The following is a 15,415-nucleotide window of genomic DNA, read 5'->3' as shown; positions in this document are numbered from 1 at the left end:
CAAAACATTGGAAAAGGGCACAGGTCATCCCCGTATTCAGGAAGGAAAGTCGAACAGGTGTGCAGAACTATAGACCTATGTCTCTAACGTCGATCAGTTGTAGAAATTTGGAACACGTATTAGTTCGAGTATAATGACTTTTCTGAAGACTAGAAATCTACTTTGTAGGAATCAGCATGGGTTTCGAAAAAGACGACCGTGTGAAACCCAGCTAGCTCTATTCGTCCACGAGAATCAGAGGGGGTTCCTAGGTAGATGCCGTGTGTCTTGACTTCCGCAAGGCGTTCGATACAGTTCCCCACAGTCGTTTAATGAACAAAGTAAGAGCATGTGGACTATCAGACCAATTGTGCGATTAGATTGAAGAGTTCCTAGATAACAGAACGCAGCATGTCATTCTCAATGGAGAGAAGCCTTGCGAAGTAAGAGTGATTTCAGGTGTGCCGCAGGGGAGTGTCGTAGTACCGTTGCTATTCACAATATACACAAATGACCTTGTGGATAACATCGGAAGTTCACTGAGGATTTTGGCGGATGATGCTGTGGTACACCGAGGGTTTGTAAGAATAGAAAATTGTACTGAAATGCAGGAGGATGTGCAACGAATTGACACATGGTGCAGGGAATGGCAATTGAATCTCAATGTAGAGAAGTGTAATGTGCAGCGAATACATAGAAATAAAGATCCTTTATCATTTAGCTACAATGTAGCAGGTCAGCAACTGGAAACAGTTAATTCCATAAATTATTTGGGAGTACGCATTAGGAGTGATTTATAATGCAATGATCATATAAAGATGATAGTCGGTAAAGCAGATGCCAGACTGAGATTCATTGGAGGAATCCTAAGGAAATGCAATCCGAAAACAAATGAAGTAGGTTACAGTACACTTGTTCACCCACTGCTAGAATATTGCTCACCAGTGTGGGATCCGTACCAGATAGGGTTGATAGAAGAGATAGGAAAGATCCAACGGAGAGCAGCGCGGCTCGTTATAGGATCATTTAGTAATCGCGAAAGCGTTACGGAGATGATAGATAAACTCCAATGGTAGACTCTGCTGGAGAGACGCTCAGTAGCTCGGTAAGGGCTTTTGTTGAAGTTTCGAGAACATACCTTCACCGAGGAGTCAAGCAATATATTGCTCCTGTGGTGTCACCGCCAGACACCACACTTGCTAGGTGGTAGCTCTAAATTGGCCGCGGTCCATTAGTACATGTCGGGCCCGCGTGTCGCCACTGTGTGATCGCAGACCGAGCGCCACCACAAGGCAGGTCTCGAGATACGGAATAGCACTCGCCCCAGTTGTACGGACGACTTTGCTAGCGACAACATGGACGAAGCATTGCTCATTAGCCGAGCAGATAGTTAGAATAGCCTTCAGCTAAGTCAATGGCTACGACTTAGCAAGGCGCCATTAGTAACTTTGCATGTATCTAAAGAGTCTCGCTTGTATCGCCACAATCTCCAGATGTACCAAAAAGGATGGATTAAAGTTAAGTATTCCAAAAGGTACGTACTTTTCTTTATAGCATTCATTACGTATACTGTTTCAGACCTCACGCCATCCTCCTTTAGCTTAGCGCGTGCCTTTCGGCTTCCTCTCATTGTGTCTAGGCTGTCTTGTCTAGACACAACAGCTCCCTCCTACGTATATGTCGCGAAGAGACCATGAGGATAAAATCAGAGAGATTAGAGCCCACACAGAGGCATACCGACAATCTTTCTTTCCACGAATAGTACGAGACTTGAATAGAAGGGAGAACCGATATATGTACTCAAAGTACCCTCCGCCACACATCGTTAGGTGGCTTGCGGAGTATGGATGTGGATGTAGATGTAGAAGTACTTTATTGTCAAGCACTACATCTAACGAAGTCTTTCGGGTCTTTGTTCCAGTTACGATTTCTGAGATTCCTTGTTGTACTCCACATATCAGATATCTTAATATCACTATTCATTGTTTCACAATAATTTATTCAGATTAGACGTTTTCAGTTCTTTCGTGCAACACGTTAGTTTTAGCATTCGTCTTCTAGCAATGCAGGTTGTCTTCTGAAGATAAGGAGAGCTTATATTGCTAAAGCGCTAGTCCACGTTGCGCAGTAATTGTGAAGATTTCGTATCCCATGTCACAGAGCTGTTAATCTGTAACGAAGTAGTTTGTCGTTTTTGGGACAGAGAGATCTGTCATATTTAATGCATTGAACAATGTGTAGCAGTATACGTTCTATGGATCCGTTTCTGGCACAACTGCTACTGTATTCTCCACGATTGTTTGAAAGAGTGCCGAGGAGCGTTAGGAAAGAATCCCACGTTCTTGCTGTCGGTTTGTCATCAGAACATTAGGGAAATGATCTGATCCTAATGGGTCATGCCATATTGAGTAGAAACCGTATCATCTGGTAACGAACATAACGTGATAACGTCAACAGAGCTGCCTTTATGGGGGAAGACACATCAGGAGAGGACAGCCATCGTTGACAATTGACAGTATGTAAACAACAAAATCGGTAGCACCCGTCGTAAAGGATGTGAAAGCATTTATTACAGAAAATCGATTTTAGTCACTGAGTAACCACCTTCAGTGCAAATATTAAAGTCTTGAAGACCCACGTAATAATAGCAAATATTACAACTTCAAGTTGGGATCAAATGGCCTTGAGCACTATGGGGCTCAACATCTGAGGTCATCAGTCCCCTAGAACTTAGAACTACTTAAACCTAACTAACCTAAGGACATCACACACATCCATGACCGAGGCAGGATTCGAACCCGCGAATGTAGCGGTCGCGCGGTTCCAGACTGTAGCGCCTAGAACCGCTCGGCCACCAAGGCCGGCCAAGTTGGGATCAATATAGAAGAACATGGCAGTTGACGACAGATTTTTTCTTTAAATGCTATGCTCTTCTATATTGTATATCCAACAGGAGCATCTTCTTAGTGTCAATGTCCCACAGTGCAGGCTCAAAATATGAACATTTCACAATATGTCTTGCTGTGGCAAACGGACACAATCGTTTGCTGCCTTTTGCGATTGATTTGGTGTATGGTGTGTCTTAAGAGGATTCTGGAGGCATCATTAATTTATGGGCGGTTGTCAGAAAACCACCCAAAATTGTTTATCATGTATTCTTTCTACTAAAACCGAGCCGCGGAGTCCAACACGGATTTTAATAGCATATGACTGGATTTCCTACAATATACTCCTACAATACCGAGCCCGTTTCCGTGAGACGAAGGTCGAAAGTTACTCTACTTGAACATGTAAGATATGCACGTGTAACGGGGTGTGAGGCGAAATAGTAGCTTATACGGCGGAGATTCAAGCGTCTCTACTGGTAATGTATTTGTCGAAGTTGATCGCATTGTTCCAAGGGAAAATCGCTGGCAACCGAAATGTACTGCTTCAAGCTTATGAGGTGCACCTTTGGTATCCATAATCGATGACTGAGCGGAGGAGGCCCTAGGATATGTTCAAGAGAATTGTGGGCTCCACACCCTACCAAGTTTCATCTACAAATATCGTAATGTTAATGCTGTTTCCTGATTACAAGAGATACGTGATCATACCATCTGAAGCGCGTTTCAAACACCACAGGCTTCAGTTGCCTATGGGAGAGAGACACTATGTAATAAAATGGATGAGTTGCACCGTCGCAACCATCTGCGGTTAAAGAGAACCATGGAACATTTCTGAGTTGAAATTGTTAGGTCGTTGACCTTGTAACAGCGTGTTAATGCGTAAACGACTCTGTCTAAAGCCGTGCAACGATATTCAAGATCATGCTGTACAGGATTCAAGACGCTGACCAGGCTTCAAGATCGTGGTGTATAGGAGAAAGGTATAAATCATCTGCAACCCGGATAGTTTCAATGCCGGGTGAAATGATGTTGTACGTGGTCCGTAACTCGTGTGTACGTTTAAAAACATATAAGGGCTGGGCATGGAGCACTGAGGCAGTCCTCTCTAGGTTGTAATAGCAATTTGTTCTGCAGTCAGAGCACTGTATCTTAGGAAGGTTTGAATGCCAAACAAAAACGTCTCTGGAATACACATATCGCCTAATTTTTGTAGTAGAAGTGAAATTTAAACATTGTCGTGCGCACCTTTACGTCGATAAACGCTAATGCAAAAATGTTGCCTAGTGTTCAACGAAAAATTTGAAAATGTATAATACGAAGAACGCATAGTTTCCGTTACCCTCCGGAAACCCCACCTGGTTTTCTGAAAGCAAATAGTTCTATCGCAGCTACCACTCTGAGTGGGTCTTAATAAACTATCTAAGGGTCCTTCTGGCTCAAGACGACGTTCTACTTCCGGCCATTGCTTTAGGTCACGGAGCTGGAATAATTATTTGAACTGTTCAGTGAGGAGAGGAGTGTCATCCAAGTACCGTTGAAAGTTCGTAGAAACTTTGTCAATGCACTATTTGGCGAATTACACACCGAAGGATAGTGAACATGATTCACTCCAAGGACAGAGTTCGTCGAGGACTGCAGCATTTTCTTCAGCTCTTGTAGCTGAAAAGGTTATCGCAGGATATGGCCAGATGCTATTGCTACTGGTGGAATAACGGGACTGCAATCGTGAGACAAACATTTGGTCCAGGCTCCATTTGCGATTTCTGAGTTTTCATACTGTATTCAACACATCGGACAGCTTAACGACACTCTTCAACGTTTCACAATAATTATTTGTTTCTGATGTTCCCGAACTTTTTTTTTATTTTTACAACCTGTTAGTTGTAGCATCTGTCTTCCAGCATTGCAGGTTGTCTTTTCAAGATATGGAGATCCTATGTTACTTACGTGCTAGCCAACGCTACGCAATCATTTGTGAAGATTCCGTATTCCATGATATCACAGGGGTGTTAGTGTGTAACGAAGAAGCGTAATACGTTGTGAGCCGGAAACGTACTTGATGAAGTGGCGTGGCACCGATGAACAAGTTGTAAAGTGTCTTCACTAACATCAGAAGTGTTCTGGGAAGCGCACGTTGTAGTACTGAAGCACAGGGAAAGTTTTGTGCGCGTTAAATCCTCTGTGAGGTGTAAAATTAGTCGCGCAATATTTGAGTTTCATATAAGTAATGTTTCAAAATTTTAATGACCCTTAAAATTCTCTCCATAAGAGTGACTTGCCCTACTGTGGTTGGCAAAAGTGGTGAAGTAGCGGAAAAATGCTCCTACCGGAGGACGAAAACGGCGAACACGCTGTTGTTCAAAAGACTCTGACAGAAAAGTGGAGTACCAGCAGCCTCATCTTACTTTCCTCAGCACCTTTAAAAAATTTCCCAAAAATTTTGGCATGCAGACAAATTCGCGCGCTTTTTTATGCAGAGAGAGAATGTTAAAGCAGCAGTGGAAAAGACAAAGATATACTGGAACATAGTAAAAGTTGATTGTGGCATAGAAAGATCGAAGGATACATTAGAATTGTGAGAGAAAGAGAGTGTACAGTGGCATAGGTTCGTAGTTGACAGTGCTAGGAAATGAGTGAAGGAGACTGTGCTAGTGATACAGGAGTAAAGGGAAGGTGCAGCTGAAAGTGAATGACAGCCAGTGATAAAGAGAGACAGCGTCTACGACAGTGCCATCGAGGACGAGAGAGATAGCGACAGTGAGAAGGCGGCGGCAGTTTGAAGGGGTGAGTGAAATAGTAGCAGTAGGAGAGAGCAAGAGGGAGACAATGACAGTGGGGGGATACAGTAGTAGTAGTAGGGGTGTGGGTTACAGTGAGGGGAGTTTGTCGGAATGAGAGATGAGTTGCCGGGTAAAAATAGAGTGCGAATATATTCGCGTGCAAAAACATTTGGGAAAATTTTAAAGGCGCTGAGGGAACTACAATGTGGCAGCTGGTAGACCATACTTCAGTCAGAGTCATTTCAAACAGGAGAATATTCGAACTTTGTGCTCCGATAGGATTCGTTTTCTCCAGAACGAATTTACCTATCTTGCGATGTAAGCGTTGAGATCACCAGAGGTTGTTCAACAGTGCATTCCACTGAACTTCGCTTACATTGCTTTACGGGGAGAAACGTACCGATAACAGGGCGAATGATACAAAACGTAATTATATCTGTGCTACTGGTATCTACAGTCTTATAGTACGGGAAGTGATCTGTGCTTCCGAAAAAGTATCTTCTTCTCATAGCAGGACAGGGACACCGCCTTTCCTGGGATAGAGGAGGCAGGAGGATAGTCTGTGAGTTTCCGGCAGTCTTCATGTGATATTTTGTAGTTTTAGGGTATTTTTCAAACAAATTGAGGAAAGGGTCAAGTCCAAGTGCGAGGTAGTCCACAAAAAATTCGTAACTTACTGACTGCTGTGCAGCAACAGTTTGAGGCGGTGTAATTTTGCTGTCTGAATAGATAAACTCTGAATCACATGTGTTCTAATGTTCTTTTGTCTTCGCAGGTGCTTTACAGCATTTCGTGCTGTCTGTGTCTTCCCTGCAGGAAGAAGACACGTGATTTGGGGCAGAAATCAAAGAAAGCACGTTCGACGGAAGTCTATGATTACAGAAATGTGGACATGGAGAAGGTAAGCACTGAGTAACTCCAAGGTGTATGAAAAATTCCACAATGAAGCCAACGACCAGTTACATTACAGTTAATATAGTCACTGATACAGCACCATACAGAATCTCACTGTATCAGCTTCTGGACTCGGCTGAACTCTCTCAACTACTCGTCATAAACAAGCCATCACCTAACGGCATCTCCTCCTACAGTGCACACTGACCCCACCGTTTTATAAGTGCATTTTCAGCGACAGTGAAATAAGTGTGGATCGAGCCACCTAACCCAATTGCAGCCACACGTCTTCGTATCCATCACCCCCATAACACTAGCCGCTCATTTTCCTATGATCTTCGGATCAGCGTAATAGCTATACCTGCTTACAAAAGGACTCGTAATAACTGGTGACAACGGTAACAACACTAATGGTTGGAATTAAGCTAGTAAACTGAACCGAAGAAAACATTTCGGCTGTACACGTACGCATCCCGGACCGACCAAAACTTCCATATGTCACACATTGCCCATATTTTCTATGTTCGCATTTTGTTGTGCATGCGGAGGGAGAGACTAATTATTACTACCATCACACAGTCTGTGTTAATACGATGTCTGTATATTACATTACAATTTCCTTCAGTCAAGCATGCAGTCATTAACGGTTTGAGAAAAGAAGAGCGTGTACTTATGTTCTTCCTACTAGGAGGCAACTTCTGTACATAATGTGGCAATCAGTCGCAACGCTACGGACACCAGCATGCTGTCTTTAATAAATAGTAAAGTGAAGTACGCATGAAGGCAACCGAAAATTACATTCAGTCGATATTGTTACAGAATTGTGGGTCAAACCGTAAAAACATGTCTGGTAGGATTAAACATCATTCCTTTTGAGAATATTCAGGAGTAGCAATTGATGAATGGTTCAAACATTTAGGAAAACTTTATATCTTTTAATGGATAAGTTAATTTCCATTAGTAGATATAACCCAGACCAGTCATAGCATCGCAGACCACGTGGTTTTAAAATAGGTGCACAGTAGATTGTAATACGTCTACAATTATTTACGTCATGAATACTCTTCCCAGCAAGCATCGGTGAGGAATGTCTGACATCATGACCTTAACCAGAGCTATATGACATAGCATTATTTTCATGACGCCATCAATAAGGATATGCGTTTAGTGTACGCAGATGTGTGTTGCTTAAGTGATGTTTAATGTAGCAGGGTTTCTGAAACCTGGAGTGGCTTGCAATGCTTATGTTCCGAGTCTTCAGATGACATGTCATTCGTCAGTTGCATAGAGATCACAGTGGGACGATGGCAGCAGAATGAATTTGCCTTTTGCGGGCACGCGCTCCATCGACTATACTAACCAAGAACGACACACGACCTGTCCTCACAAGTGTACTTCCAGCAGTGCCTCATTTCCCGACTTCCAAACTTCACAGAAAGGCAAAGGTCTTGTACTCGAGTTCCAGTCCGGCATATTCCGGCCTTCATATTTCACTACGTGTTTACTGAATATATCTATCCACATTTGCTTCACATATTCTAAACCTTCATTGTACATACAATTTTTCTCATTTCAAGTGCCAGGTTAACTATTACAGGATGCCTTAGCAGTAGCCATATTACCGTGCCACAGTTTTGTCTAGTGTTTTCCGTTAAAATCTTACCTCACGTTTTCATTCTTGTAGCTCTTCGTTCTCTGCCTTATTTGATGTCTTAATTTATAACCGCCGTCTCTAGCACCGTACTTCATATCTCTTAAACGATACAGTTATGGACTGCATATGTTGTATAAAATATGTTTCAGTATTGTAAGTCAAGTGTTTAGAATGTTCGCATCTGTTAGAAAAATATGCAACCCACTCTTCCAGGTTTATGGCCGCTTGAAAAAGAGGAGTGTGTCACAAGTGCCTTCTGTCTTTGAGATATTTCCCTGCCAATGGAGCCCAGAATCAGCTAGTCGCATCAAGTATAGAGATAACGGTGTGGACTGTACGCTGAAGGACGGCTATGCAGAGGTAAGTCAATTTCAATACAACCATGTGAAGTAATCTTGAAGAAAGGGTAAGAAAGAACGAGAGAGAAGAATGACCAAATAAAGTAGCAAACTGTACGCTTTGCAGAATCTGTTACTCTGCCGGATCACTCTTTCATTTGTACATGAAGAACTAAATAAGAATTACATTTGATTACAATCCAGTAATAGTATCGTGCACTGGTTACAAGAACCTAAGGTAAATCAAAGGTGAAAAGCAGCAGTAGTACTCGTGCACTAAGCTTCCTCTGTAAAACTGCCGGGGGTTCGGAATATATCACTCGTTTCATACGCAATAGTGTTCTTCGGCGGTCCACCTTCACGAAATGAAAAACGAAGGTTAACAGTGACTTAGTGCACCAAAACTGGCAAAAGCTTTCGACGTGCTACCTCAGTCTCCAGTAGACAGGTTACGGCCATAGGGAGTGTTAGTTTGGATATCCTTGCATAAAGCTAAGCACTTCCATAAACTGCTAAAAGCTTATGCCCTCAGATTAAAAGGAAGACGAAAGATGACTTTAATTTAAGTGCAGTAATTTCAGGAAGTAGTACATACCCACTGCAGAAAAATGTACACAAGGGCACAACGATATAACGTGTGTTTCAGTTCCAGTCCATGTGACGCTTACCTAGAGCCGATGCAGGAGGAAGTTTAGAAACTTTAAGAATAGTTGATAAGAAAATAAATAACCGGAACAGAGACCACAGAGGTGTTAGAGAGGGTATTAGAGGGCGGGGATGCTTAAACAAAAGTTAACAGTGCTGCCGTAGAGACCCAATGTAATGTTCCAGAATCGGATTTCGAGGTTGATTAGGCGGTGAGAAGGAACACAAAACATAAATTGAAATGACGACGGGAAGAATAAGCTAAGCGAAATTAGTGTGATAACAAAGACAATTATAAACATAAATTTACATTTTCGTTAGTAAGCACTCTCACTTGCAATTCCCTACGTATTTAATTGTGTACTGGCACTTCAAATTTATTTGCTGCAGTGACGTAAGTTAACTGTTTGTTGATGCCTTAGCACTAGTAGCAACAAACTACACATAATTTGCTAAGTGTGCTCCATAAATATCTTTCTTTTGTCTTTTCACTCTAGTACCTTTTAGCTCTCTACCTTATTCGATATCTTAACTTTCAGCACATATCAATAGCACCGTACTAAAATTCCTTAAAACTGCAATTACGGGCCACTTATTGAATATATAGTATGTTTAATTATTACAATTCAGATATCTAAACCTTTATATCTGCTGTATACATGACGTCTTGTCTAAATTAGTGATGGTAAAAACAAAACTTCCCCAGGTTCGTATATTTGGGCGCTTCAAGGTGATAAATGTGGCCGAAGAAATTCCTCCATCTGTTGCCCACAACTGCAACCTTCCTGTAGAACCTCGCAACCGCCGGAAGAGGCGAGAGAAGAAACAGGAGGATCCCATTGACGTAAGTCAATATTATTACTACCATGATAAAGAAGCAGTAGGGAACGGCCAGACTGGGTGTGAGGAAAGAATGTACAGATGGTATCTCAGATGGTATGCACTGTGGAATACTCCACTGCCAGGTAATACACTGAAGAGCCAAAGAAACTGGTGCACATACCCTATATCATGTAGGGCTCCTGCAAAGCACCCAGAGTACCGCAACACGACGTGGCACGCACTCGACTAACGACTGAAGTAGTGTTGGAGGGAACTGACAGCATGAATCGTGCAGGCCTGTATATAAATCCGTAAGAGTTCGAGGAGATGGAGATCTCTTCTGAACAAGAAATTGCAACTCTCAATAATGTTCATGTCTGTCTCCAGCAGCACACGCCTCACACCATTACTGAGCCTCCTCCAGTCCCCTGCTGACATGCAGGGTCCATGGATTCATGAGGTTGTCACCATAACCGTACACGTCCATCCACCCGATACAATTTTAATATAGAGACTCGTCCTTCCAGGAAACATGTTTCCACTCGTCAACAGTCCAATGTCGGTGTTGACGCGCCCAGGCGATGCTTAAAGCTTTGTATACTGCAGTCATCAAGGATATGCAAGTGGGATTTCCGATTCGAAAGCCCATATCGATGATGTTTCGTTGAACAGTTCGCACTCTGACACTTGTTGATGGCTCAGCATTGAAATCTTCAGTAATTTGCGGAGAGGTTGCTCTTCTGTCACGATGAACGATTCTCTTCAGTCGATGTTGTTCCCTTTCTTACAGGATGTTTTCCCGGCCACACCCATGTCTGGGATTTGACATTTTACCGGACTCCTGATATTCACGGTAAACTCATTAAATGATCGTACGAGAAAATCCCCACTTCATCGCTACCTCGGAGATGCCTCGTCCCATCACTCGCTTGCCGACTGTAACACCACATTCAAACTAAGTTAAATCTTGATAACCTGCCGTTGTAGCAGCACTAGCCGATCTAACAACTGCGCCAGACAGTTATTGTCTTATACAGGCGTTGCGGACTCCAGCGGTGTATTCTGCCTGTTTACGTATCTCTGTATTTCAAAACTCATGCCTATAGCACTTTCTTTGGTGCTTCAGTGTATTACTGGGAATCGCTCAAGCTCCATACGTGCTTTCAGAGCATGAGAGACTGCAACTGACACTCAGATTTACAAGAAGAGCAATGAGAGATATTCACTCTACTACAGACCAATAATATTATTCTCAACTTGTTACAAACCCTAAGGTAAAACTAAGCTTGCATGCAAGGATATAAATGTGGAAAGGGATGCTAGGCCATGAAACTGAAGAAGACGGAAGATGAAGAGCAATATACATGGGGAGACTTGGCTCCAGTATAATTGGTGTAAACTAAACAAACAATACGGTATTTATATGTTCGGAGGAATCATACATTTTCTTATAATATAGCAAGACAGTGTGAAAGGAGTATGAATTTAAAATATGTTACTAATTACTTTTATTGTAAAAAAAATATATTAAGACATTGACAAAGATAGAGTAAATAACTCTACATGATGTATTGTTAATCAGGCGTAATATTTCATCCTGGCGGAAGATACAGCGTAGCAATATCAAAATTTACTTACATTTTCGTTAGTAATCTTCCTTTTTTAAATCTACCGGCGTGGTTGCTGTAAAATTGCAAGTAGTAACCGAAAACTATCGAAGACGTCACATATCATACGGCTAAAAAAGGATGTCATTTTTTTGTATCATCATAGTCTTGCTTGGTGTCACTCTTTTGTATGGCCGAATCATTTTATATCATCACGCGCCCTATCCCACTGTATATGCAATGGTCTGCTTCTTTTTTTCTAACCTGCCCATATCTTCACAATTTTAACATACATTAAAAACACTGTATTTCACTTTCATTACTGTCTGCAGTGAAGGCTTAGTTACTTAATATGTAATCCATTTAAGAATGCTGAGAAAGACGTCTTAACTTTTCTGTCCTTTAGACAAATGCTATTCTAGATGAATCAGTGATGATAAACTCATACCTCCCACAGGTTGATTTTACTTGGGACTTTGGAGAGGAAGAGGTGGCTGGAGAGATTCCACGTTTTGAGGGTGACACTTGCGATCGGAGTGCTCAACCTGAAATTTACCGCAGAAACCAGAGACAGAGTTGTTCGATGCTCCGCAGGAGGGCCGTACAGAGGTAAGTCAGTAGCATTACTACCATGAATAGTTAGTAGGAAGAAATGGCCCGACAGGGTTACAGCGGAGAAAAGCCAATTACACGTCTGACTGCATGCCTTGCAGAATCACCCTCTCTGCGAAATTTGTTTATTTATTTGGAATGTCTCACGCTCCAGACATTCCTACATGACAGCAAAATGCAGTCGAAAATCAAGTTTACATGAAGGACCGTACAAGGGATTCATTTTATTACAATTCAGTAATACTAAAGTCCATTGGTTACAAGCTGTTAAGGTAAACTTCAGATCGAACTCAATACTACTGTTGAGATACAGTAAGCTTCAGTTGTAAAATTGCCATGAGTTCGGAGTGCCACTAGCGTGACACATGTCGGTCTAAAAGGTGTTCGGATGCACCGATTATAGACGACAGCCTCGTAGAGTCGGAGCTGGTCGAGCTCTACTGCTGGCCAGACTCTCATCTGTCCATCGGTGTCGTAAGCTCGAGGCAAACGTGTAGGATTAGAAGCAGACTTTCAGTTTGCGACGATGGCGTTATACACGCAGTGCGATTTCGAATTGTGGGCCGAGCGAGATTGAAACCGGTTGGCTCATTATTAACGCAACTACGACGAGGATAGTGTTGAGCGATTTATGTTAACGTGGAGTAGTTAAATCCGGGAAAAAGTGAAATTATCATAGCACATACTGATTTCAAGACTTTGTCTTAACCAACTCACCACGTTGAAATTTCATGCGGAAATAAAACTTTGTATACCTTGTGTCTTAAAGAAAGATACAATTCTTTACTGAAACATACGACCGCATCAAAGCTGGACTGTTCTGAAGCTTGCCACTAAGCTGAAGTTGACCTGTGGCTGCCAGTAGATTGCGTCCTCAGCCATTTTGTGGGAGGAACACACGAGGTCGGTTACATGCCTCGCTGTTCTGTAAATGTAGACCGCCGTTGCACAACTTGTGTCATCAACACACACTAAACAGAAGTATCATTGCGGAAACGTATCAGTAGTAAAGGGAAAAGCTGCGATGCAGTTCTGTAATTGTGTGACATTAGGCAAACCTGTTAGTTGAACTGATGTCTCGAATCCGACATCCACATGTCAGGGGATTTGAAACCAAGAGCTGGAAATAAATGACTATGAACGCCATAAATTAACATGTTGTGTGGCAGTAGGGGATAAATACGGAAGACAGAAGGAATCACAAAATCACAATGATTGTAGCCGACTAGATGGTGAACGTGCCCCCTAATACAGATGATAGAAGCGGAATGACTATTACACAAAATCAGTATGCGTGGTAACGGGTACGATGGTTGAATCCCTTGTAAAAGTTCAACAGGATAAATGTGACGACATAAAGATTCCGAATGAACTTATGGAATATTCTATACCATCCAAAAAGGCGCTCTACTTGGACTCTTTCAGCTACCTTCTAACATAGCTCACACCTAATTGCTCCAGCTAAACTTTCGTGGCGTCTGTTTTGCCTTATTGTGATACTGCCAACGGTTGTTCTAATGCAGACGCTCACATGATCTTGTAATTAAGTTCTTGATGAAAACTATCTGGATAAGTAGACTGTAAGAGTATAAAAATTGTAAGAGCATACGAGCAGTTGGCAGAGACCACATGGAATCAATGGCACAAGCCGTAAGGAAAGGGCGATGAAGGGTTGCCCAGGCGTTTTCGGTACAGCTTCTGACAGACTTAGGACGAGAACGGAAACAGATGCCATCCCATCTGTAGGTCCACACCGTTATCAATCATTGTTAATACCGAAGTTATACATAATTACTATAATATTACGACGTCTTTATTGGACAGCAATTCATAAAAAGAAATGAGGCAAGAATTTTGATTGGAACTAGCAATAGTAGGCTGCTTTCGAGGCTAAATTATTTAAAATAAGGCTGTAACAATGTTTTGGATCACCTTCTGTCGCAGGCTGAGCAACATCTTAGAGGCAAACTCTACCTCTACATTTACATCTACATATAACTCCGCTAGCCACCATGCGGTGTGTGGCGAAGGGCACTATTCGCGCCAAAGCCATATTTAACCACCCCCTGTGTTCCACTCGTGGATCGCGCGAGAGAAAAACAACTGTCTCAACAGCTTAGTACGAGCTTTAATTTCCCTTATCTTTGAATTATGATCATTGCGAGATTTGTAAGCTGGTGGTAATAATATATGCTCTACATCCTCGACGAAGATAGGATTTTTGGAATTTAGTGAAGAGCCCCTTCCCTTTAGCTCGTCGTCTATCTGCAAGTGTGTCCCACTTCAAACGTCATAACCATGTAATCCGAAGACAATGAATGTGCGAAATACGACTTACATAGTAGTATTTACCAAAAGACTGCGCTTCTTAGTCACAAAAGAGGATTACCTCTGACCACTTTTTACTTCAGGTACATAATCAGAGTAAATGAATAATTTAGTACGAAATGGAAATTTGTGCAAACTGTGTTACGGGTTTCGATGGTCCTGTTATAAAACATAGTCGAGATGCATCCAATCGAAAAGAACACATGCTCTTTCACCCATCATCCTTTCCCATATCTAGACAAAGTTTTCTGATGACCTCGTCAACAATGGTACGTTACGTCTCAATCAGCATACTCCCGTCATTGCGGCTGCCACTGCACGTACTTTCTACGTGTGATGTTGCCTCGCCACAGCTGTGCTGTTAGGGATACGTCGGATAATATCTTTTTGAAATTTACTACTGTGTCGTTGATGGTGTTGCACTGGTTATCTGAAATCCTAAGGAAGTCGATTACTTTATTGAATGACTCGATCTGGGACAGAATCTATACGGCTGAAAACGCTCCTCGCACTTATTAGCTGGGATGATTTGACCGAAGAGAGTGACGTACACAAATGCGCGAAAAATAGTTCCACGTGATAACACAGTAACAATTCTAGATATAAAAGTGTTACCACTGCATGAATACAAATGTGTGATACGTAACGTCACAGAAATCATTGATGAGAAATATATGACTCAACAAGAAGAATACTAGTAATTCATTAGGAAGTAATTCTATTTATTGGAGGTTAAAAATATGAAATCATACGTATAACAGACATCAGTTAAGTAGAAGAACAACATCTGTTGGGGGGAAGCGGATGTAACGTTATTGGAGTGAATTAAAACATAAAGCTTTAACAACTTCAGAGCAATTATACAAGT

The sequence above is a fragment of the Schistocerca serialis genome, unplaced genomic scaffold, assembly GCF_023864345.2.
Source record: "Schistocerca serialis cubense isolate TAMUIC-IGC-003099 unplaced genomic scaffold, iqSchSeri2.2 HiC_scaffold_1352, whole genome shotgun sequence".
Classification (NCBI taxonomy): Eukaryota; Metazoa; Arthropoda; class Insecta; order Orthoptera; family Acrididae; genus Schistocerca; species Schistocerca serialis.
The sequence above is the reverse complement of the archived record's forward strand: the minus strand, read 5'-3'. Positions refer to the sequence as shown.